The sequence below is a fragment of the Pan paniscus genome, chromosome 17, assembly GCF_029289425.2.
Source record: "Pan paniscus chromosome 17, NHGRI_mPanPan1-v2.0_pri, whole genome shotgun sequence".
Taxonomy (NCBI): Eukaryota; Metazoa; Chordata; class Mammalia; order Primates; family Hominidae; genus Pan; species Pan paniscus.
Window position 1 is genome coordinate 40,051,019 of NC_073266.2, and position 27,585 is coordinate 40,078,603.

The 27,585-nt window shown below is 37.8% G+C and overlaps 1 non-coding gene across 1 annotated transcript; it reads left to right on the forward strand.

Annotated features, from left to right (window-relative positions):
* The first annotated feature begins 23,600 nt into the window (after positions 1 to 23,600).
* LOC112437856 (U6 spliceosomal RNA) lies at positions 23,601 to 23,707 on the forward strand. Its single transcript, XR_003026358.1, has one exon. It is a non-coding gene; the product is annotated as a U6 spliceosomal RNA (small nuclear RNA).
* The last annotated feature ends 3,878 nt before the right edge of the window (positions 23,708 to 27,585 follow it).

Below are 27,585 nucleotides of genomic sequence, written 5' to 3' on the forward strand. Positions count from 1 at the left end.
AAGCTTGTCAATAAGGGTAACAGCAAGAGAGCTTATGCACCGTGCATCCCTGCAGATGTCTAAGAAGGTAATTATTCTTCGTCTTAGTCAGATTAGGTATAGACCTACCCAAGACAAGCAGTTGAACCAGGAACCATTTCTGCTCCCTTCCTGATCTCTGATTTGATTCAATCTTCTATTTGCTTATCTTCTAAATGTGCTTGTAATAACCTGCCCTTTTGCTAGCACCTTCTTGTAAATGTGATGCCTATCTGGATTTAACCCAGCTAAATAAACTGAATTCAATAAAACCCATCCTGGGTTATCCTCCAGGAGAGTTATTACTCCACTAACATGCTACTGTTGCTACTGTTACCTAATGCTTTAACTTCTCCTTTAGGCTTGAATTATGCTACGTTATTGTATATCTAAGATAAGAGGCTGTCTGGAGTCTGTTCAATGTTATCGCGTAACACACAGTGACTTTTTTATTGAAGGCACTCCATGATTCCCTCTGCACTAATGCAGGTTTTACTGAAACTAATTCAAAAATTGTGTGTATGTGTGTGTGTATGAGTGTGTGCACGTGTGTACACACATATATACATATATTTGAGAATACATATAAAGATAAATGCTAAATTGAAAACAAAGTCACAATGCTTCTCTCTGCAGCTGAGAATCTACAATCATCTGTCAGACTGCTATGCCCCATGCTATATTAATCTAGCTTTTAAAGTTGAAGAGATAGCACCACACTGGGAGCTTGCTGTCTCTCCATGCTGACCAACAAGCCTCTGCCAAACTTCTGCCACTTCAGATCCTTGAGAATGCAGCAATTCCTAACCATGAGGTCCCCAGACTCCTAAGCCTTCACAGAGTTAAAAATGGGGTATTTGGAAAGAGTATCAGTGTTTCAAAAAGCCTACGGAAATTTTACATTGCTACAAAGACTGTGATAGGCTATCAGGCTGCCTTCTTTGGTTTTGAATGTTATCAACTCTTTGAATAACTGTGATTATCTCATACTTATCAGAAGCTTTGGTTGACATCATACATTATTTTGATGAATAAATTATGAGGGTAAATTAATTATTCCTTAAAACTGTAGTTTGATAGGAGAAACATATTTCAAAATATGGTGCCCAATAAAGAAAAATACATATAAGTACCCTAGTGAAAAAAGGTTGGGTACCTCAACCATGAAAACAGTACATGAAAGGAAAAACATTGACCTGGGATTCAGGGTACCAGCCCATGCTCCATTACTTAATAAACGAAAGTATACCATGATTGCCCATGACATAAAGTCCAACGCAAAAGATAAAAATCCATGCTACACTTCAGTTTTCTGCCCCATTGATTCAGGCCAAAATTTAGCATTAACTTGAAAAATTCTACAACTATTTGTTTTCAAAATAGACCTAGATTTCTGAGGTAGGCAGAGAAATATTTTATGTCTCTTTCTCCTACTAATCTTCTTCTATCTGTTTAGAGAACACAACTTTCAGGGAAAAAATTGTGCAATAGTTGGGTGGAAGATCAGTGTTAGCATTTCTATGCTTCCAACCGAAGACAAAGGTAGGAAGTGTTTCTGTAACTTTTTACTGTGGAAACTATGAGCTTTAGTCCACTTCATCAGTTCTGAGTTTCAAGGAAACAAATCACTGGAGTAGGAAAAGATGTCACCTGAATAAGCAAAATTGCCATAGGGGAATGCCAGCTTGAAACTGGAAATTTGACCAGTAACCCTCTGTAAAGCTGTGCTCTAAGCTGTAGATCAAATAAAGAATTGTGACCATCACATAATACAGAGGTTGAAGGCAGAAAAATCCACAAATTTTATTTGTCAAAAGTGTTGACAGATTTCCCCTGATTAAGAGATGAGTACAAAGCAAAACCATCAGAGGGTGTATAGAAAGCATTATAGCAGTGGTCTGAAAGTAGCACCATGAAGATTCTAAGGCCAAAGATTCCATTCAAAATTATATGCTGCAGAATCAGAAAAACAACTGTTGAAAATTGTTTGGTTTTCTCAATAGAGGACAAGAAGGAATGACCTTACCACCAAAAACCAAGACCAGAAAGTCATAAGAGGAGAGAGAAGCTGAACAGAAAAGGCAGCACAGGTTGAACAGGCAACAACAGAGGAAGAAAGATGAAGGAGGGGGATAAAAAGAATAATTTCAAGGAAATATTTTTTTTTTGAGATGGAATCTCATCTACTGACATGCTGGAGTGCAGTGTGCCATCTCAGCTCACTGCAACCTCTGCCTCCCAGGTTCAAGCGATTCTCCTGCCTCAGCCTCCAGAGTAGCTGGGACTACAGGCATGCACCACCATGCCCGGCTAATTTTTGTATTTTTATTAGAGACGGGCTTTCACTATGTTGACCAGGATGGTCTCGATTTCTTGACCTCATGATCTGAATCAACAGAATTAAAATCATACTTGGAGCAACAGAAAACTAGAAACCAAATCTGTAATGTGATTTTTCAGATGTTCTCTCAGAATGAAAAGCAAATGACAAAGAGAAGAAAATGACATGAGATAAAATAATAGACAGCAGGGAGTAGAGGTCCAAAATATACTCAGTTGGGATTTCCAAAGAAGGAATGAGAACAAATGAAATAGAAGCTCAGTGTGGGTCTTTCCCACTAGATCATGAAGCCCATAAAGATCAAATCTGGATTTCCAGAATGGTTAAGTGAAAAGGTTGGCAAATCCTCTCCCCAAAAGGCAATGATAAAGCTGGGAAAATTTGTCAAAAACAACCACTTTAGGACTCTTGAATTTGCCCAAGAGTATACAACAAATTAGAAGTTTATTCAAGACAAACTACTGGACCAAGGTAGGAACCTTGTGCTCCTCCCATTCTCCTACCCACCTCCATGCCCAGGGCATTGATGAAAACAACAGGAACTCTGTGGCAAACCTTCAGGAAAGGTCAACATGGCAGCTAGCCTGAGGTCACGATTCTGGTCGAGGTAAGCAACAGACCAGGAGACCAACCAGAAATTCAACAGAGAGAACTGGAAATAGGAAAGCTATAGTGGGCTTTGATAAGCTTTCGCATATTCCTGGTGATGTAGAATGTCAATTTTGTCAAAATATCAACAAACATGACTAAATATCAACTAAAATGACTAAATATCAACTAAATATCAACAAAATATCAACTAAAATGACCAAAAAAAAAAAAAGACCAGTAGACACAAACTATCAAAATCAGTAATGAGAAACAGGACGTTACTACTAACTTTAAAATAAAAGGATATAAGGAAATACTATGAACAAAAACTTTATGCTAACAAATTGGACAACTTACATATAATAGACAAATTCTTGGAAAGACAAAATTTACTAAAACTAACTCAAGAAAAAATAGAAAATCTGATTAGATTTATAGAAAGTTAAAGAAACTGGATTATTAATTAAAGTATTGACACAAAGAAAGGCACAGGCCCAGATGGCATCACTGACTAATTCCATCAAATATCTAAAGAAAAACTATACTAATTCTTCACAAACTCTTGCAGAAAATAGAGAAGGAAATACTTCCCAACCTATTCTAGGAGTCCAGTGTTACCCTGACACCAAAACCAGACAAAAACATAACAAAAGATACTACTTCCCACTTACTAGGAATGGCTGCAATAAAAAAGAGACAGACAATAACAAGTGATGGCAAGAATGTGGAGAAACTGGAATCCTCACCCATTGCCAGTGAGAATGTAATATGACACAGCTACCATGGAGAACAGTTTGGCAATTTCTCACAAAGTTACACATAAACTTATCACATGACCCAGAAATTTCACTCCCAGGCATATGCAAATATTTATGGCAACATAATTCTTAATAGTCAAAAATTGGTAACAACTCAAATACACTTCAACCAACGTATGGGTAAATAAAATGTGGTCTATCCATAGAAAGGAAGATTATTCTGCCATAAAAAGGAATGAAGTACCGATTCATGCTACAACATGAATGAAATGGATGAACTTTAGAAACACTATGCTAAGTGAAAGAAACCAGATGCAAAACACCACAGGATATATGATTCCATTTGTATAAAATGTTCAGGAGACACAAGTTTATGGATATGGAAATTAGGATCATGGCTCCCCAGAGCTAGAAATGAGTGGGGATAGGGGAATGACTGCAAATGGGCGCAAGGGCTATTTCTGTGGTGACACAAATGTTTTATCACTGGATTGTGGTAATGGTTGTAAAACTCTTTAAATTTACCGAAAATCACTGAGCTGTATATTTTAAATGGGTGAATTTTATGGTTTGTAAATTATATCCCAATAAAGCTGTTAAAATATTTTTAAGATTAAAAAAATCAGATGACATGTTCACTGCTGCATCTCAGCATCCAGCACAGTTCTGGCCACATAGTAGGTACTTAGCAAATGTTGACTCAATACGTGAATGAATAAGGGAGTGGAGTAATATCGAGGAGTTTGCACTAGAATGATTGCATGGCCTACAGAAAGACCTATGCGTTTAAAAAGATTCATCATATTCCAGGGGGAAAAAAACAACTAATGAAGGCTAAAACTTTTTAAAAAGTACTCTATTAAAGAAGAATTGCTGCAAGAATTTGGAGAAAAGATAAAAGTTTACAAAGGGTAGCCTCATATTTCTTCTATGAAAAATAAATATCAGAAGAGAGTAGAGGAACATATACAAATTTTTAAAGGGAAAAGAATGACCATCAGACATTTTCTTCCCCAGCTAACTTGTTTTTTCACATGGGAAAGACATTTTGAAATGTGCAAGCCTTTTAAAAATACATCTACTATATACTCTTGAAAATTATACTTAATGTCACATACGATAGGCTAAGAAAAGCTACAATTACCAACAAACCCCAAACCTCAGTGGCTTAAAACAACACAGGTTATTCTTTGACAACTCTTAGCACCTTTAGAGGGAGTTGGAGTCATCTGCTGACTGCTGTCACTCAGCAGTTTAGGCAGCTGGAGAAGTGTCTATCTTGAGCTTTCCCAGAAGGAAGAGAGGCCTGGAGAGTTCCCCTTGCCAAGTCCATTCATAGCTCACTGGCTAGAACTAGTCACATGGCCTTACCCTACCAAAAGGGGGCCGGGAAATGCAATCCTACCAGGTGTCTGAAGAATTAAGAAAAGGTAGAAAGAGGAAGACAGACTGGTCATTGAACCTAAGAATGAAAGAATAGTAGAGCGGCAGAGCATCTTACAACTGGCGCTCCCTCCACCCAACAGAAGGCAGCCCAGGCCCGGCATTTCCTGACTTCCAGCCTAGCAACAGACCACAGGCACGTTCTTTCCCTCAGATCGAACGAATGGGAGGAATGGGAGTCCCACAATAACAAATGGCAATGGCTGCATTATTGTGAAAGCTTAAGATTTATGCACTAGCGTAGGGTGGATGTCCTTGATCGGCACAGCTCTCCGCACCATCACTAAAAGACTCAAGAGTCTTTCCCTCTTGTTACTTTGCATTCCCCTAGGACGTCATCATTGCCTGCATCCAGCCAGACAGACAGAAGGGACAGAGTTTGGAGAAATTGTTGAGGGAGATTTTTATTGGATAAGCATGAAAGTCACACGCACGCACACACACACACACACACACACACACACACACACGCTTATGATTTCTCGGAAACAGCTTAGCAACATGGCCAAACCTAATTGCAGATGAAACTGGGATAGCTACCTCCGTTCCCAGGAGAAAAGAGAAAATGTATTTCATGCACACTTGGTCATCCCCTTCAAATAAATCAATTTCTACAACATATAAACTATATCTTTGTTCACCCGAAGGTTAGCATCAAATATGGGAAACAAAGAAAGAAGCATTCCTCATTAAATTTAGGAACAAGAAAAGGAGGAGTGCTTTCATCACTTTTTTCCCACATAGTCTTGGAGGAACCAGTCAAAAGAAACATATATTAGAAATATAAATTTTCAAGAAGAAGAGACAAAATTACCTTATTTTTCAGGAGTTGTGATTATTCACCTGAAGAAAATAAAGGAATCAACTGAAAACTCATTTCAAACAATAATTCACAAGGTGGATGTGTGTACCAAATTAACACAAAAATTATTAGCCTTCCTACATACAAACAAAAATCACTGGAAGATATATTTGAAGAGAAGGCAACAATTAAAAAACAAATGAAAAGGAGAAAATATTGACGAATAATATTTAAAAGAAAAGTAGTAATATCTGCATAATAAGATGTTTATAAAACTATTGAGGAGGAAAGGAAAAAGAAAACCCGAACAAAACAAAACAAAAAGGCCTACCAAGTTTTTGGACTAGAGGGTGCAAAATCATAAAGCATTTCCTCAAATTAATACATATATTCTATAAAATTTAAATTCAAACGCCAACAGTTGAAAGGAGGGAGAAGAAGACTAGATAAGCCAATCTAGAATTCAAATGGAAAATAAACAAGAATCATCAGGACAAGTCAGAGGAAAATTTCAAAAGTTATAGGGCAAGAGTGGACTAGCTATACACATTATTCAAATAGCACATATATTAGTTTCCTATGGCTTCTGTAACAAATTACCACAAACTCGAACCATACCAATTTATTAGCTTATAGTTCTGGAGGTCAGGAGTCCGAAATGGGCCTCGTTGGGCTAATGTCAAGGCGCAGGCAGGGGTGTGTTCCTTTGTGGAGGATCTGAAGGAGAATCTGATGCTTCACCTCTTCCATCTCCTAAAGGCCATTGTTTTCCTTGGCTCACGGCCTCATCCCATCATCTTTGAAGCCAGCAATGTTTCATTTCTCTAAAATTTTTCTGTGGTCATGCTTCCCTCTTACTCTAAACACAGATGGAAATGTGTCTCTGATTTTATGCCCACATGATTAGATTTTGCCCATCCAGATAATCTAAGAAAATCCCTCCATCTCAAGGTTTCAAGTTTAATCACATCTGCAAAATCCCTTTTGCTATGTAAAGAAACACATTTATAGGTACCAGGGATTAGGATGTGGACATCTTGGGGGTGGAGGGATGAGGGGAAGGACTTTATTCTGCCTACTTCATCATGATTCTGATTCATGTATAGACAGAACAATGAAATATAATAGAAAATATCATAGAAATATTAAAGAAAGTCTAGAATAGACTACAGCAAACATAGGGTGTTAATCTATTATAAATGCCATTTTATATCAGTGGGAAAACTGCTTATTCAACACATTGAAATAAGTGGATTAGAATTGGAAATGAAGTAAATTGGATACCACCGTACGGCACTACAACAAAATTAATTCCAAATGGATCAAAGATTTAAATGTAAAGAAATGAAACCATAACAAAATTAGTATAAACCGTGGAGGAATATTTTATAACCTTTGAGTGAGGAAACCATAAAAGAAGATATTGATAAATTCAACTACATAAAAATTTTAAAATATGCATGGTAATAGAATACCATAAACTAAATCAAAACATAAACCAAGAACTGTATATTTTTTAACTTCAACTCATCTCATTGTATAAGGTTAATATCCTTAATATATAAAGAACTCCTATGAATCAATCAAAAAGAACCCAACAGAAAATTGGACAGAAGTTGCATATAAACAGTTCAAAGAACAGAAATTCAAATTGCTCTTAAACACATGAAAATATGTTCAACCTCACTCATAAGCAAAGAGATGAAAATCCACCCTGAGATACCTTTTTTTGTAACCTAGCAGATGGACAATGATAACTCTGATAACACATTATGTTAATCATGGTATGCATACACAATACTGGAGTAGATGTCAATTGATAAAATCTCTGAGAAGAGCAATTTACTAAAACTAAAAATGCACATACACTTTGATAAAGCAACTCTATTTCTATGAATTTATGTGCTAAATATATAATGGGCAAAACAGAATGTGTACATGGCAAATAGAATGTGTCAGTATTGTTATAGCAAAAGATTAAACATAAACAAAATGCCCAATAGGTTCTTGGTTAATTATAATAATCCACATATTCAGATACTCTGGAATACTCTTCAGCTATCCAAAGAATAAAGTAGCTTCTTCATACTGATATAAATGGATCACCTAGATAAATTTTAACTTTACCAAAATGCAGAATAGCAGACAGGGCAAGCTAACATTTGTGTCAAATTACAGACCAGATGCCAAGGCCAAGTAGGAATAATTTTTAAATTATATGTTTTCCTCTTTTTGCCTTGAATCATCAAAGGTTGATTACAAGTAAATTTCTGATATTAAATGTCAATGTTATAAATCATCTTTTAAGCATGGTAATAGGATATCAAGCGTAAGCCAGCAGGATTTTATATGGGGAGTTCCCTCCCTTCCTTCCACCTTTCCCTAGCAAATATTCTGGGAAACGAGGCACATTTTTTCCTGAATTAAGTATGCTTCACTGTGACCTCATTCTCTCTTCATTCATCAGACACCCCAAACTTGACCCGCAACCCAAACTGCATTCTTTTCCCGTTGGACCTTAAAGTTTCAGGAAACTGATATTTTAGCCACACACACAAAAAAGCCTTCAATCTAAAGATTAGTTTTTACATGTTCTCTAAATAGTTTTGCAAAATCACTTGGCAAAGTGTCTGAGAATGGTTATAGGTTGTTATCCTACCTGCCTTAATTTTCAAAGATGCTATACATTATGAATAACTGGAAAGGAAGAGTTTCTGCAGTTTATGGGTACATCTGTTTTCAAAACCTATTTTCCAGAATGATTATTGACTCCTTAGTATCTGTTCTTTTCCTTTGCTTATTAGATATCCTGCATTAGAATAATGATTCAGCAAAGTAATACAGCTACAGACTGTCTTTCATTCTTGATCTGGCTGATCCTCATATCTTTGTCTACCAGGAAATATAATCATTAAAATGAACGTCCTGGAACATGGATAAAGAATGACACTTTTCCCGGAGATACAGGCTTTATACCAGGGCAACCCACACATTTTGTTACTTGGCTTTCTTTTCCATACAAGGCACAGTGGACACCAATCTTTGTGGCCCTATAACTCGTGATGGCTTCCTCCTTCTCTGGGAATAATCCCATACACAGATAATGTGTTTATAAGACTTAATAGATTCTGCTCCTCTATGGCAAGAGGAACAGATTTTATAAGATTCTTTATAAGATTAAAGAATCTATTTATAAGAGTCTGCTCCTCTTGCCATAGAGATACATTGATGGACAACCCAGCTGGACTAATCAACCCTTTCCCCATATTTTTGTCTAGAAGTAAAGGAAGAGAGGCAGCCTCTCTGTGGGAGTTGGAAACACAGGATGCAAGACCCAGGAGCAGCTGCCTGCCTGCTATGGTTTCTGCTACACAGAGAAAGCTTATTTGCAGTAGGCAGTATTTAAGGCAACAACATAGAGACAAGCAGAAAAAAAGACACATGAAAGGGAGGCCTAGGGGCTTTGACATCTTGGTTCCAGTGGACCCTGGGTCTCACTACGTCCTTGTCTTTGCCATAATTATGTGAAATATTCCAATAATTATTCTCTAAATGATCCACTTGGCCTAAGCTAGTAGGTGGAGTTGGGTTTCTCTGAGTTCCAACCAAAACAGTTCTGACTAACACACCTTGCTTACATGACAATATCCACCTGCTCAGACATCCCTCCCTACACATATGTGCCCTGGGTTTGAATCCTTGGCCCCACTATTTAAAAGCTGTGTGACCTTGGGACAGTTAGGTAAACCTCTTTAGCCTCAATTTACTCATCTCTTTGATGGAGGTAATGATAGAATCCATCTCAAAGGATTATTATGGAGTTTCAGTGAGTGAATAAATGAAAATTTGCTTATAATAGTGCCTGAAACACAGTAAGTGGTCAAAAAGTTAGCTATTCTTGTTATCATATATCATTATACCTATATATATGTAAAACATATTATAAATATATTGTAAAATATATTGCCACATAATCTAGTAATATGTTTAGAGCAATAATGAAACTTTTTTGTATGCTTTTTATATGCCAGACAGTGCTGATATAATCATTTCATTTAATGCTCACAAAACCTATGAGGTAGAAAGCATTATTATCCCCACATTACTAAGAATAAAATCACATACATAATTTTTTCAGTCTTACAGCTAGAAATTAGCAGGATCAGTCATTGGAGCTATGCCTTTGACTTCAAAACCTATGTTCTTTTTTTTTTTTTTTCCCTAACCTTTTCTGAGTGTTGCTGGGGTGGGGTGTAATATATGAGTAATAAAAAATGTACAAAATCTAAATGTTCCACCAAATGAATTTTCACAAAGTGCCCTCCACATAACCACCACTCAGGCCAGATGCCCCTCAAAGTCTTCTCTCAGTCTCTCTCTCTTGCCCTCTTCCCTGAAAAAATCACTCTTACGATGACTTGAACTGAGTCAAATTAGCTAATAAAGAACTACATTTCCCAGAATTCCATTATGATTCCAGTTAAGGTTGGTCGCAAGACACAAATTTGCTCAGGATTTGGAAGGCAGGAATAAAACAGTAGCCGTTCAGCTATGAAAGTCACTGCAAGACACCAGGTACAGCTCCAGCCCATGCACATTGATACTGCTGGCTCCCCAGGTTGGCCTGGGACAGCAGCCTGGCCTCATCTCCTTCAGTTCCCACCAAACCTCCTCCTTCAGCTGCTCCCAGCGCTAGCCCAGGTGTCTGTGCAGCTCCATGGCAAAGGGTGTAGCAACTTCTGCAGGTCACCAGCACCATCAAGGTCAGAGACAGTGAGAGAAAAATACAAGTAACAGGTTGTCCTCATGGGCTCCCAGTCTTGAGGCCATGCAATAGTATAAGTCTGTGAGATTCATATTGTTGCAAGTAGCTGTAGTTTTTTTTTTTTTTCTCTGCCATTTCATATATTGTATGAATGGAGTACAATTAATTTACCAGTTTTAGTGCTGATTGTTAATTGGGGTGTTTCTAGGGTAGGTTTATTGTGAATAATACTACTCAGAATATTTTTATACCTATTTATTAGTGCATATAGCAAACATTTCTGTTGAGTATGTAACTAAGAATGGCATTGCTGGGCCATAGGGTATCCATATGTTTAACTTTAATAGAAAATAATGAGCCATTTCCTAAAGTCTGTATGCCATTTTCCACTCCCACCAGTAGTACATGCATTGCAAATATTTTATCCTACACTGTAGCTTGCTTTTACACTCTTTTTAGGGGAGTCTGTAAATGAATAGAAGTTCGTCATATTAAAGTGATCCAATTTATCAATCTTTTCCTCTACAGTTAGTGCTTTTTCAATTCTGTTTAATAAATCTTTCTCTACCCCCTAAGACATGAAGAAATTGTCCTATATTATCTTTTGGAAGCTTTATTGTTTTGTCTTTCACACACAGATTTGTAAGTTACCTGGAATTAATTTTCATGTCCAATATGAGGCAGGGGTTCAGTTTCATTTATTCCAAATGGTCATAAAATTGATCTACCACCACTCACTGAAAAGTTGATCTTTGTCAAAAATTAAGTCATAAATGAATAAATCTGTCTCTATGAATAAATCAGTCTGTGCCTTCTACTCTGCTCCATTTATTTATCTCTCATGGCATTATTACCACATTGTGTAAATTATTCTAGCTTTAGAATGTGTCTTTATAACCAGTAAAACAAGTTCTACTACCTTATTCATCTTCTTCAAGAGCAACTTAGCTATTCTTGGCTAAGTTTTAGATGGTTTTTCCATCTAAATATGAAAATCAGCTTATCAATTTATACCAAAAAAATCTGTAAGGAATTTTAACTGAGACTGAATCTATAGACCAATTGGGAGAAATAACTGACATCTTAAAAATGGTGAGTCTTGATGCATTCTTTAAATGTTCTCAATTATGGTTTATAATTTTCTGTGTAGACATCTTAAACATCATTTCACCAATGAACAAAGTTTGAGGAGAATCAAGGTATTTTCATAGTCTCAAAATATCTCCCCTAAGATATCTACCAATGACAAAGGGAAAAATAGGAAATTTTTACAGCAGGGAAACCTGGCAGACACCACTGTAACTAAGTGATCAAGGTTACCATCATCAGTAATAAGTTGTATCAACATCAGGCACCTCCTGATATGATGCAGTATCACATCTGTAATACATTCTCGCCAAATACATAACCCCATGGAATCATGAGAAAACATCAGACAAATCAAATTGAAAGACATCCTACAAAATACCTGACCACTAATCATCAAAAGTGTCAAGTTTATAAATGACAAGCAAAAACTGAAGAACTGCCACAGATTGGATGAGACTAAGGAGATGCAAAAACTAAATGCAATATGGGAATCCTGGATTGGACCCCAGAGATGAAAAGAACATTAGAGATCAAACTGGCAAAATTCTAATAATGGTTGTGGCTTAGTTAACAGTATTGTCCAATGTTAATCTACTTGTTTTAAAAAACTGTATTATGGTTATGCAAGTTGTCAACTTTAGGAAAAGATAAATAAAGAGTATGTGTAAATTTCTACATCAGTTTTGCGACTTTTCTGTGAGTTTGAAATTATTTCAAGATTTTAAAAGAAAGGGAAAATAAAGTCATACTGGCTCATGAAATAATTGGAATCTTCTTTGCTCTTTTTATATTCTCTAGAGAAGTTTACATAAGATCAACAGGATTTCTGCCTTTATGTTTGGTAGAATTCATCAGCAAAACTATCTGGATTAGAGTTTTTTTGTGGGATAATTTTAAATTATGAGTTCTATTTAACTAATAATTATAAAGGATAAGATTTTTCTAATTTTTCTCATGACTATGTTTACTTTGCCTAGGAACCTATTCATCTATCCATTTTATTTAATTTTCAAATTTGCTGGCATAAAGATTTCTGTAATACCTTAATTTTTTGTATTGGCTATAGGATCTGTAGTGATGTCATCTTTTTTCATGTCTGATACCAACTATTTTGCCTTCTTTTTCCCATTCATTCCTGCCATGGCTTTATCAATTTTATGTCTTTTCAAATAAAGACATTTTAACTTTTTAGAAGCTCCTTATTTTGTTTTTTCTTTTACTGATTTATTTTCTTTTATTTATAATTTTATTTTTCCTATTTTTTTGGTTTTAATTTATGATTATTTTACTAACTTCAAGAAATAGAAGGCCACTGGTTTTCAGCCTTTTTTGTTTTCTAATGTATTTGTTTTAGGCAGTAAGTTCCCTCTAAGTGAACTTTAGCTGCATCCCTCAATAGTTGATGGCACGTTTTCATTATTATTTAGTTTAAAAATGCTTCCTGGGCCAGGCAAGGTAGCTCAAGCCTGTAATCCCAGCACTTTAGGAGGCCAAGGCGGGAAGATCACTTGAGGTCAGGAGTTCAAGACCAGCCTGGCCAATATGGCGAAACCCCATCTCTACTAAAAATACAAAAATTACCCGGGCATGGTGGTGTGTGCCTGTAATCCCAGCTACTCAGAAGGCTGAGGCAGGTGAATCGCTGGAACCCAGGAGGCAAAAGTTTCAGTGAACTGAGATCGCGCCATTGTACTCCAGCCTGGGTGACAGAGTGAGACTCAGTCTCAAAAATACAAAATATGTAAATAAATAAATAAAAGTGCTTACTGCCTCAGGAACCCACATGCTCACCTCTGCAGCACATTCCTTCTCCTCTTCCCACTTCTGAAATGCTTCCTTCATCATTGGAATTTATAATGTAAAAGAATTTTGCTAGACATAGGAAGGACACGAAAAAGTCTCTGCCCTCAAGAATGTTTTTGAAGAGGTAAGATGTATGAACAAGATCCAAAAAATCAATACACTTGAAATATGGTGAATGACATGAGTGGTACAATTTTTTAAAATCCTGACTACAGTGTTTGGGCAAAATTTCATGCAGAATGTGGATTTTAACTGAACTTGTACTTACGGAAAGGACTTAGGTGGTGGGAGGAAAGGGATAAGGGAAACTAGGATGAGCAGAGACCTAGTGGGTGGAAAGTTCAAAGAGCTGTTTGGGGAAACAATGAGTCAGTGTGGCTTACTGAAGAATTTGTGTGATGAAATGGGAGAACTGCAGTTAAAAAATAGTTCTGTCTTATATATCATAGTGAATATTGGGTAAATGAATTTGATTTCATCTTGTAGAGAATAGAGAGCCATTTTAAAATTTAGATTGGCAATTGATACAAACAAATGACTGGGTACATGGCTCACTCACACCTGCAATCCCAGCACTTTGGGAGACCAAGGCAGGAGGATTGCTTGAGCCTGGAAGCTCGAGACCAGCCTGGGCAACATAGTAAGACCTCATTTCTGCAAAATATACAAAAATTAGATGGGTGTGGTGGCATGTACTAGTGGTCCCAGATACTCAAGAGGCTGAGGTGGGAGGATCACTTGAGCCCAGGAGGCAGAGGTTGCAGTGAGCCATGATGGTGCCAGTACATTCCAGCCTGGGCAACAGAGCCAGACCCTATTTCCAAAAAAAAAAAAAAAAAAAAAGAAAGAAAGAGAAAGAGAGAGATGAAAGAAAAAGAGAGAGAGGGGAAGGAGGGAAGGAGGGAAGGAGGGAAGGAAGGAAGGAAGGAAGGAAGGAAGGAAGGCAGGCAGGGAGGGAGGGAGGGAAGGAAGGAAGGAAGGAAGGAAGGAAGGAAGGAAGGAAGGAAGGAAAGTATTGTAGGAATACTGATCAGGAGGCTCAAGTTGGATAAATTGAAAAGAACAGAAGCTAAAAGCAAGAAACCAAGCACATGTCCTAAGGTCTTTACTGGGGTAAGAATAGGAGGAATTAAAAAGACAACAGGATAACCTGCGGAGAGAGTTGGTTGGGGGGCATCTCATTGACCCTTTGGGATCAATCCCAAAGAAGATTGACTTTAGTGAATAAGGACACAAGTACTTCTCTTACCACATCAAAGAAATGATGCATTTGCTATCAGGCTAAAAAGAGCAGTAGCAGTATAGAGAGCCTTTATCCTATGTTTAGATGCTTTCCTCACTTTTTTTTTTTTTTTTTTGGAGAAACCACTTTCTTGTATTTTGGGGTGGTGTTTCTGCTTTTCAACATGTATGTGGGGAATTGTTGCAATTTTCACTTTGTCGATTACATTGGCCAAGAGTTATTGTACTGCATTTCAACCTGATGCCTTCCACATTTGTATAGATCACAAACCCCATAGTTTAGGAATGAGCCAAAAACATGCCACATCTGCATGATGCTAAAGGTCATTCCCTTGAAATGCATCATACCAAATGGAATCTTATTTCTTGCCAAAAACATTGTGGGTGTCTGTCACAACATTTATCTTCCTTCCATCAACAGCAGCAGCAGCAACATCATAATATTTCATGTTCAACCTTGGATGACATCAGAGAAACTCTTTAGCTCGTGTCTATGGGTTTTCACCATACAACCAGAACCTCAAGGCTCCTGTTCTCACATTCCCCAACTCCTCATCATCACAGATCAAGGTTCACTTTCTTTGTAAACTTTCCCTTTAACCCCACTCACTAACAAAATCACTGACTTAACTCTCACTACAACAAAATTATATATTTACAAATGTCTATTTCTCTTGCATTGGTTGGCTTTTGTCTTTTCCATTAGATTATAGACTATGAACTGTGAGTACTGCCAAAAATGTCTCAAACTAACCCGCTACCATTCTTTGATGATATGTGATTATATATGAATTTATCTTTTTTCTTCATAACTTTATTCTCTTTCTCCCAAACCCACCCATGCATCATTTTCATGGGCTAATGTAATCAGAACCACTCCTGGCATTTAGGCTAGAAAACACTGACAATGATGAGGAAAGCAAGTATCCTTTAAACATTTATCTTTTCCGTTGTTATGCTATAGTCCCCTGAAGCTGCCTGCAAAAGCCACAATATTCTTACGGCAGATGGTGTCACTCATGAAAATTCTGGTGTCTATGCCAAGAAAACTTATTATAAGAAAGAAACGGCTGGGCGCGGTGGCTCATGCCTGTAATCCCAACACTTTGGGAGGCTGAGGCGGGCGGATCACAAGGTCAGGAGATCGAGACCATCCTGGCTAACACGGTGAAACCCCGTCTCTACTAAAAATACAAAAAAAAAAAAATCAGCCGGGCATGGTGGTGGGCGCCTGTACTCCCAGCTATTCGGAAGGCTGAGGCAGGAGAATGGCATGAATCTGGGAGGCGGAGCTTGCAGTGAGCTGAGATTGCGCCACTGCACTCCAGCCTGGGCGACAGAGCAAGACTCCGCCTCAAAAAAAAAAAAAAGAAACAAACAAACAAACGTATTTTCCCACTCCTCTGGTTTCTACGAGGAAGAATTTTCCCCTAAGCACTTCTGGCTTCTCAGCCTACCCCTTACTTTTCACCACAGAAATAGAGTGAATTACCTGATTTGATGAATCTGGGAGAGGAACTGGACACTCACACCTCAGCATCTTCTTATCATCCTCTTCCTCTTGGGAGCCAGCCATCTGCAGGGTGAACGTGCTCCTCCGTGCTAGAAGTTTTCCAGGGCAGGCCCCACAGACAGCAGCCTGCAGAAGTGCAGCACTGCCCAAGGCCAGGTGGGTCAGTCTCAGTCCAAGTATTTTGTATAAGTAAAGATGCCCATTTTCACTGCACACCCAAGCTTCTAACAGCTGGCATCTTGGTTTCTATCTGACCTATTGTTTGTCTTTGTCATAAAATTACTCAGAAAAGGAGAGTGTTTACTGAGTCCCTCTCCAGCGGCAATAGTGCTACCAGACATTTGGCTGGCATTGGCAGGAGTTAGTAAGCTCCTAAGGCAATGCTGCTCTCTGAATGTGGGCAGGAGGACATCCATTTCCTCCCTGAAAGCCGTGCTGCAGTTAATACTCACAATGGTCACTGTGGTCCCCTACGCTCCTGTCTCTAATAAACCTCCAGGTTCCTCTCATCCTATTGCCCTGTGGCCTGAGGCTACAAACCAATCTCAAGGAACACATAGCATCTCACAGTGATCAAGTGACACCTTCCTTCTTAGGGGTAGAGGTTTGTGTTGCTGTATCCGCTTTGCTGTAGGTACAGCTGGCCCTCTGTTTCCCCAGGTTCCATATCTGCAGGTCAAAAATATTTGAAAAAAAAATACAAATAGAAAAGCAATATAGTATAACAACTATTTACATAGCATTTACATGGTGTTAGACATTATAAGTAATCTAGAGATGATTTAAAGTATACTGGAAGGGTTGGGCATGGTGGCTCATGCCTGTAATCCCAGCACTTTGGGAAGCTGAGGTGGGCAAATCACTTGAGGCCAGGAGTTCAAGACCAGCCTGGGCAACATGGAGAAATCCTGTCTCTACTAAAAATACAAAAATTAGCTGGGCGTGGTTGTGCATGCCTGTAGTCTCAGCTACCTGGGTGGCTGAGGCATGAGAATCACTTGAGCTGAAGAGGCGGAGGTTGAAGTGAACCAAGATTGAGCCACTGTGCTCCAGCCTGGGCAACAGAGTGAGATTCTGTCTCAAAAAAAAAAAAAAAAAAAAAGCATATGGGAGGATGTGCATAGGTTATATGCAAATACTATGCCATTTTATATAGGGGGCTTGAGCATTCAGGGATTTTTGTATCCATGGGGCCCTGGAACCAATCCTCCACGGATACCAAGGGATGACTGTAGTTTCCAGCAGGGAGATCATCACAATGGCATGTTTTTATGTTTCAGAGGAAAGCATCTTCTAGTCTATGAATGTACACTCTGGAGCTGCTCTGGATATTGGCAATGTTGCTATCAATCTAGAAATCAGGAACCTAAAGACCCTTTTCTAACACACTGGCCTAGGGTAAGTCAACTGAGTGTGGTCAGAGTCTATCTCAACATGGAGCATTGCAGCCCCAGCGCCTCACTTCTGAGTGACCCAGAGAGCCCAGAACAAGTGGGAAAAGTAGACACAAGTGAAATCTCCTTTAACTAGTTCTTTGCTCTCACCTCCCACCCTCACCCACCTCGTTCTCAGGCCTTTCTTTCTTCTATGCCCAGACCTGTCTAATGTATGCGAAAATAGAATCTCCCAACTTTTTCTCACTGAGACCAACTGAGCTTATTATATAATTTCAGCTCTTGTTCCAAGAAAACCAAGATCAATCTAAAAAAGCAGTCATCTGAACTTGGCAGACATTCGTGTGGGAAAGTCTTTAAGCAAAAACAAATTTGTTGACGTGCTGGGACAAGAAACTCAGAGAACAGATAAAATGTTCCATGAGCCAACTCTGTCCTCGCTTCAGATTCACTCTTTTCTCAGCCAACAGTCCTTGTTCCACTCTATGGAAGATGCCAACTCATCAGTTTGTCATGATTAGGCCAGATGCCCTCACCAAGGGTCCCAAGGAATACCAAACGGTCATTCCTTAGGCCCTTTGGTTAGGGAGACAATCACTAAGTTCAGAAACCTTAGGCTGTAGTGCATGAAAAAAACAACTGACCAACAAAAGGAGTGAAGAAAGGTATTAACAACAAAGAGTTGCGCTGAGATGGCTTTTGTGCTTCTAGTCTATGTCAATCAATTAATTTCCTCTGGCCACGCTCCCCTCCTCTTCAAGACTATATGGAGAGGGGTCCTTCTGTCTTTATTACAGTTAGTGACAACATGACAAAACGTACTGAATTCAGCTTCAAAACTGAAATATAAATAAATATTAGGGTTCCCCAAGGAAGGAAGTTGCTTTTCCTTTCCCAAGCAAGAAGTGGAGGAGATGGGGAGAAGATGGTTCTGGGGAACATCAAAACAGCTGCAGCTCCTTAGGCAAGGGGAAATACTAGATAGGGACAGCCTCGCATCAAGGAAAGAGATACTAAGAAACTGGTTTTATAAAGGACCAAAGCAACTGGAAAGAAAGTACATCACTTTATACCCAGTGGAAAACACTGGAGGTTCATGGTGACCCAGGTGGATTGATTTATTATTCAAAAGGTAATAGCTGTCTAGGATTTGTGCCTGTGTCCACCTCTTCTTCCTCTGTGGTTTCTTCATGAGCAAGGGCTTTAAAATAGCATGTGAGAGTCAGAAAAGAAGATGCCAGAATGTCAAATAACTCCCAAGTACCATGCTGAACATTTTTGGTGTTCTGGGTTTTCTTGAGTTGTTTCTTTCAGGAGTTACAAGAGTGGAACAAATGGGCAGCCACTGAGAGGCTCAGCCTTGCTCACTGCCTTGCTCACTCACTACTTTCTGAGCAAGGCAATTCTCTTACTTCTCAGAATCCCCTCTCTGATAAAAATCAATAATAAAGTGTATACCCTGTCCAAGCGGAAACTTTTATTTCCCAGGGGCTCAAAGCATTTCCCAATCACCAATCCTCTAATCCACAATTCCAATCAGCATTTAGAAAATAGGCTAAATTTATCTTCTAAATATCAACATCTATGTTCAAATCAAGAATGGATCCAATCAGCAGGTAGAGGAATTAGAACATGCAAGTCAGTGTCCTGCCAATATAATCCAGAGCCATCATGTCAGTGCTGCTAAAAATGGTATTAGCTAATTAGGTGACCACCATTAATGCAAGTCATGATGCAACGTAACTGACGGTGTTGTTGCCCTAATGACCCAAGTCACAGTTTATGGCCATACAACTCTCAACAAGTCTGATCTCCTCTAATGAACCATGCCATTTATCTGAACCTGAACTCGGAGATATTTAATTATATTTTTAGGCCCTATAAAATAGGCAGGACCCAGAAGGCTGATATTGTTTTCTGTTTCTCAGATAATAGTAATAACCTTTGTTTTTTGTGAGTAAACTAGTTGCTCCAAAGAGAAACTCACCCACAATAATTAGTTCCCTGAGATCTTTTCACAAAGTCCAGGACCCAGTAGATCCATCCAGTGGCGTTTACAGCCTGAAACTACCATTTTCCTCACAATGGCATGGTCCAGCTCATTGACAATAACAAATTGCTAACTGTAGAAAAATTTCTCTGGAATTTTATAGAATTCAAAGGAAACAACTGCATTCTTTCAGAAATTTACCACAACTGAAACAAGGCCAAGTTTATAAAAATTCCTCAACTGTAATCTGCTCCACAAAATCCCAATGCTGGAAAGAACCTTGAAGTCATCTAGTTCACACATATCCTTCAGAAAAGAAAAGATCAAAAGGACTTGAAATAAAAAAAAATTTAAAAAACCACTCTGGATTCCTGTCCTATTTCAGCCACTAATTCATTTGACCCAGAACGCATTACATCATCTCCCTCAAATTCACTGTCTTCATATGTATGATGATAGCTTTAAACCAGATCACGTCTAAAGTTCCATCCAACTTGAAAATCCATGATTATATGAAATCAGACTACAAGTGGCCCTTGAATAACATGGGTTGAACTGTGTGCATCCACTTGTAAGCAGATTTTTTTAAATAAATATACTGGAAAAATTTTTGCAGATTTGTGACAGTTTCAAAAAACTCACAGACAAAAAGCAGAGCTTAGAAATATCAAAAAGATTAAGAAAAAAGGTACGTCACAAATGCACAAAATACATGTAGATACTAGTTTATCACTTACTACCATAAAATATATACGAATTTATTATAAAATGTTAAAACTTACCAAAACTTAGGTACACAAACACTCTACATGGCACCATTCACATAAACAAATATAAAGATGTAGTATTAAATCATAACTGCATAAAGCTAACCATGCTACACACTGTACTACTGTAATAATTTCATAGCCACCTCCTGTTGCTGTTGAGATGAGCTCAAGTGTTGCAAGCATCCACTTAAAACCCTGTGTGACACTAATCATCTTTGCGTGAACAGTTCATCTCTCCAGTATACTGCGTTACCACAGTAAAAAGTGATCTCTCAAAGTTCTAGGTATCTTTCATTGTGTTTAGTGCAATATTGTAAACCTTGAATAATACCATGGGATCCATATGTAGTGCCACTAGCCATGCTGGAAATGCTCCCAAGAACACAGAAAAGTCATAACATTACAAGAAAACGTTGAACTGCTTGATATATTACTGTAGAATGAGGTCTGCCGCTGCACTTGCCCACCATCTCAGACAGACAATTCGTCTTGTAAACAGATGATGTAAACTTACTATTGTGATTACTACAGTACAGTACCGTAACTGTATTTTATCTTCCTTATGATTTTCTTTCTTTCTTTCTTTCTTTTTGAGACGGAGTCTTGCTCTGTTGCCAGGCTGCAGTGCAGTGGCGCGATCTCGGCTCACTGCAACCTCCGCTTCCTGGGTTCAAGCAATACTCCTGCATCAGCCTCCCAAGTAGCTGGGACTACAGGCAAGCACCACCAAGCCCAGTTAATTTTTGTACTTTTAGTAGAGATGGGGTTTGACCATATTGGCCAGAATGGTCTAGATCTCTTGACCTCGTGATTCGCCCGCCTCGGCCTCCCAAAGTGCTGGGATTACAGGCGTGAGCCAACGTGCCCGGCCCTTATGATTTTCTTAATAACATTTTCTATTCTGTAGCTTACTTTATTGTAAGAATACAGTATATAATACCTATACAAAATATATGTTAATCGACAGTTTATGTTATTAGCAAGGCTTCTGGTCAACAGTAGGCTATCAGTAGTTAATTTCTGAAGGAGTCAAAAGTTATACGTGGATTTTCAACTGCGTGGGGGGTCAGCACCAAAATCTTAAGTTGTTCAGGGTTCAACTAACTGTACTTTGAAAACTGAATAGGAAGAAAGAGCCTACATTTTTCCTTACAGAGAAATGCCAAGACTTTTGTTAACTTTCAAACTGGAGGAATGCTAACTGTCATAGCTGAGATCTGGGAAAATTTTAACTTATGCCAAAGTCAAGCTTCTACATAATTATTTTTAAAGTGAGGATAATTTTTCTACTTGAGACAACCTAGCACAGTGACAGAATAAGAAGATAGAAAATGTGTCACTATTTACTCTTGCTGAATGTAAATCCATAACTTAACTGAAGAGTAGGTGAAATGCATTACCTTCCCAGGGAAGAACTCAAATCTCTTTCCTGAGAATCATTCCCTTTCTGCAAGAATTCTATGAAATAATTATATACAATAGAATAAAAGTTTATTATTTATTTACTAAATCAAAGTTGCCTGGATCATTATTACACATTTATCAGAAAAAGTCATAAATTTTCCGCTTAGAGATTTTACACTTAGCCGGGCGCGGTGGCTCACGCCTGTAATCCCAGCACTTTGGGAGGCTGAAGTGGGCAGATCACAAGGTAAGGAGTTCCAGACCAGCCTGGCCAATATGGTGAAACCCCATCTCTACTATAAATATAAAAATTAGCCGGGCAGGGTGGCGCGTGCCTGTAGTCCCAGCTACTCAGGAGGCTGAGGCAGGAGAATCGCTTGAACCAGGGAGGCGGAGGTTGCAGTGAGCCGAGATCACGCCACTGTACTCTAGCCGGGGCAACAGAGTGAGACGCTGTCTCAAAAAAAAAAAAAAAGAGATTTTACACTTTATAATAGAATTAAAATACTCAGAATTGGAATAACTCTAAAAATGAATACAAGTAATTTAAAAGAAAATATTTACTGGATTTAGTCAATAAAGTAGTATAAAAATATACAAACTACAGGTAGGTGCTGTAGTTTAAAATTAAGCATCTTGGTATTTGTTAATTGTGTCCTTGGAAGGCATCTTTTATATCAGCCCGACTAAAATGATCTACCACCCTTTGCTCTCTTTAAACAAATACAGTGAGTTTACTTCCTCACACTTTGATACAAATTTCTCTATTCCGGTGAATATGGATGTCTATTTTTTCTTTCTTGGTAAGCAGAAAGAAGTCTGAATCACAATTCAAGATGCAATTTTAGTTTAAGTCGAAAATGGGGGGACTACTAATTATATGGGCAATAGTATTATGATGCGCTAAGAATGCCATCAAAACTTCTGTCTGCGTATATATTATATATGCATATATTTGTGCATTAATTATATAATAGAAATAACATATACTGTGTGTTATCTATCATCTATTTTCTATCATATCCACTTTAACTTAAGACATAAGTACAGATTAATTAATAACCCTTAGCAAATTAATTAAAATGGGAATTCTTTTCACGAAGTCACATATATCTAAAGTTGTAAGGACCAACATACATGTTGGTTTCAGTGTTAATCTTTTCCTTTAAAGATCAAGTATGATTACCATTTGGAAATTAATTTTAGGCAGCTATTTAATATCATAGCTTACTTAGCTAAGAAAGAAAAGAGCAAGAATTGAGAAGCCTCATTCAATATTGACTGCAACTGTGGCAATGCTAGAGTTCCTAACAAAAATCGTCTATGTAAAGTTTGGTTACACAAACTGGCTAACAAGCTGGCTAGGGACAGCTTAAATTTGCAGTATGTGTACACTAGTTTATCAGAACCTCAATTGAATAATGTATACTCTCTAACCCCCCAAAAAATTACTGAGTATCTTAGCTTTGGGCTTTAACTATTTGGACTAGCAAGTTTTGTTTTGTTTTGTTTTGCTTTTTTAGTAGCTATTCCCAAAATGTAAATCAGTTAGTTAGATAATATATGATGAATATATTTAATAATTGATACACTCAACAAGAATGAAAGTATTCATGGATATGAAAAAATACCTCCCCTTTTCAAAAAGGTAATTTATGTATTAAGAAAAAAACTTCAGTGCTCACTTTGGCAGCAAATATACTAAAATTGGAATGATATAGAGAAGATGTACATGGTCCCTGTGCAAGGATGACATGCAAATTTGCAAAGCGTTCTATATTTTTTTATCTATGCAGCAAACCACCATGGCACACGTTTACCTATGTAATAAACCTGCACATCCTGTACATGTACCCCGGAACTTAAAAGATGAAAAAAAAAACTTTAGACAACAGATGGGCTTTAAGAGATAAAATGGAAATGTGGAAAGCTTCCAGTTTGTTAGGTAGCTAGCAGCACCTAATAAGCGTCTCCTAGTTTCTTTTTATTATTATTTTATTTTTATTACACTTTAAGTTTCAGGGTACATGTGCACAATGTGCAGGTTAGTTACATATGTATACATGTGCCATGCTGGTGTGCTGCACCCATCAACTCGTCATTTAGCATTAGGTATATCTCCTAATGCTATCCCTCCCCCCTCCCCCTACCCCACAACAGTCCCCAGAGTGTGATGTTCCCCTTCCTGTGTTCGTGTGTTCTCATTGTTCAATTCCCACCTATGAGTAAGAATATGCGGTGTTTGGTTTTTTGTTCTTGTGATAGTTTACTGAGAATGATGATTTCCAATTTCATCCATGTCCCTACAAAGGACATGAACTCATCATTTTTTATGGCTGCATAGTATTCCATGGTGTATATGTGCCACATTTTCTTAATCCAGTCTATCATTGTTGGACATTTGGGTTGGTTCCAAGTCTTTGCTATTGTGAATAGAGCCACAATAAACGTATGTGTGCATGTGTCTTTATAGCAGCATGATTTATAGTCCTTTGGGTATACACCTAGTAATGGGATGGCTGGGTCAAATGGTATTTCTAGTTCTAGATCCCTGAGGAATAGCCACACTGACTTCCACAAGGGCTGAACTAGTTTACAGTCCCACCAACAGTGTAAAAGCGTTCCTATTTCTCCACATCTTCTCCGGCACCTGTTGTTTCCTGACTTTTTAATGATTGCCATTCTAACTGGTGTGAGATGGTATCTCATTGTGGTTTTGATTTGCATTTGTCTGATGGCCGGTGATGGTGAGCATTTTTTCATGTGTTTTTTGGCTGCATAAATGTCTTCTTTTGAGAAGTGTCTGTTCATGTCCTTCACTCACTTTTTGATGGGGTTGTTTGTTTTTTTCTTGTAAATTTGTTGGAGTTCATTGTAGATTCTGGATATTAGCCCTTTGTCAGATGAGTAGGTTGTGAAAATTTTCTCCCATTTTGTAGGTTGCCTGTTCACTCTGATGGTAGTTTCTTTTGCTGTGCAGAAGCTCTTGATTTAATTAGATCCCATTTGTCAATTTTGGCTTTTGTTGCCATTGCTTTTGGTGTTTTAGACATGAAGTCCTTGCCCATACCTATGTCCTGAATGGTAATGCCTAGGTTTTCTTCTAGGGTTTTTATGGTTTTAGGTCTAACGTTTAAGTCTTTAACCCATCTTGAATTAATTTTTGTATAAGGTGTAAGGAAGGGATCCAGTTTCAGCTTTCTACATATGGCTAGCCAGTTTTCCCAGCACCATTTATTAAATAGGGAATCCTTTCCCCATTGCTTGTTTTCCTCAGGTTTGTCAAAGATCAGATAGTTGTAGATATGCGGCGTTATTTCTGAGGGCTCTGTTCTGTTCCATTGATCTATATCTCTGTTTTGGTACCAGTACCATGCTGTTTTGGTTACTGTAGCCTTGTAGTATAGTTTGAAGTCAGGTAGCACGATGCCTCCAGCTGTGTTCTTTTGGCTTAGGATTGACTTGGCAATGCGGGCTCTTTTTTGGTGCCATATGATTTTTAAAGTAGTTTTTTCCTAGTTTCTTATAAAAATAACTTTGACACCAGGTGCGGTGGCTGACACCTGTAATCCCAGCACCTTGGGAGGCTGAGGCAGGTGGATCACCTGAGGTCAGGAGTTTGAGACCAGCCTGGCCAACATGGTGAAACCCCATCTCTACTAAAAATACAAAAATTAGCCAGGCGTGGTGGTGTGCGCCTATAGTCCCAGCTACTCAGGAGGCTGAGGCAGGAGAATCGCTTGAACCCGGGAGGCGGAGATTGCAGTGAGCTGAGATCGTGCCACTGCACTCCAGCCTGGGTGACAGAGTGAGACTCCATCTCAAAAAAATAAAAAATAAAAAAAAATAACTTTGAAGATAATTCTCATTGAAGGAAGACATCTTATGGAAATACACGATTGCTCAAAGATAAATGTGTAAAGACATTCACTGGAGCTTTGTTTGAAAAGGAAATCATTAGAAATTCCCTAAATGTTCATCAAAAAACAAATGTTTAAATAAACTATGAGATACCAATGCAATAGGTTAATTTGCAGCCTTTATAAATACTGAAATATGTATACATTGATATGAAAAGTACTCCCTGCATAAAAATAAGATTTTCAAAATGTTTGGACAGTATCTGTAGAATAAGCCCCTTTAAAAATAACAATCATAAAACATGTATACATTATGATAAAGGCAAAGAAGTTCGAATAAATATTTGCAAAATATTTGATCATCTTTTGGGAGACATGATTACAGTGTATTTCACTTCACTTTTTGCTTATTCATTTATTTTGACATCTTTATGAGATATAATTTCCACACCATGAAATTCATCCATTTAAAGTGTACAAATTCAATGATTTTCAGTATATATTACAAAGTTGAGCAAGCATGTCTACACTCTAATTTTAGAACATTTTTGCTACCCCTAAAAGAAAAAGAAACCACATAGGCATTAGTAGTCACTCTCCACTCCCTCTCTAGCAACTATCTGGGCAGCCACTAACATACTTTCTGTCTCTATGGATTTGTCTATTCTGGATATTTCATATAAATGGTATTGCACAATATGTGAATTTTTGTGTCTGACTTTTTTTGCTTCACATAATGTTTTAAAGTTTCATCCATGTTGTAGCATGTGTCAGCATTTTATTCCTTTTTATGGCTGAATAATGTTCCATTGTATGGATATATATTTTGTTTATCCATTTGTTAGTTGATGGACATTCGGGTTGTTTCCACTTTTTGGCTATTAAAAATAATATTGCTATAAACACTGGGGTGTGTTTTTGTGTGGATGTATGTTTCATTTCTCTTGCGTAGATGCCTAGGAGTGGAATTGCTGGGTTATACACTAAGTCTATGTTTAACTTTTTGAGAAACTATTAAACTGTTTTCCATAGCAGCTGCACCATTTTGCATTGCCACCAGCAATGTATGAGGGTTCCAAATCTTCCATATTCTTGGCAATGCTTGTTGTTGTTTATCTTTTTTATTATAGCTACCCTTGTGGATATGAATTGGTATCTCATTCCACTTTTGATTTTTATTTCTCTGATGGCTAATGATATTTATCATCTTTTCATGTGTTTACTGGCCATTTGTATATCTTTGGAGAAATAGTTATTCAAATTCTTTGCCAATTTTTAATTAGGTTGTCTTTTTATACGAGCTCTTTATGTGGTCTGGAGACATATTCCCTATTAGATACATAATTTGCAGATATTTTCTCTTATTCTGTGGGTTCTTTTTACTTTCTTGATGATGTCCTTTGCAGTGCAACACTTTTTTATTTCGATTAAATGCAACTTAGCTTTCATTTTCTTTCACTGCATTTGGTGTCACAGCTAAAAAATCATTGCTTAATCCAAAGTCATGAATATTTATACCAATGTTTTCTTCAAAAAGTTTTATAGTTTTACTCATACATTTAGGTCCTTGATCCATTTTGAGTTGTTTGTGGCATGAAGTGGGTCCAACTTCTTCCTTTTATGTGTGGATATCTAGTTATTCTAGCACCATTTGTTGGAAAGACTATTCTTTCCCCTTTAAATGGTCTTGAAACCCTTGTTGAAAAATCAGTTAATCACAAATCTAAAAGTTTACTTCTGGATTCTCAATTTTATCCCATTGATCTATATTTCCAGCCTCACATCAATACTACACTGTCTTG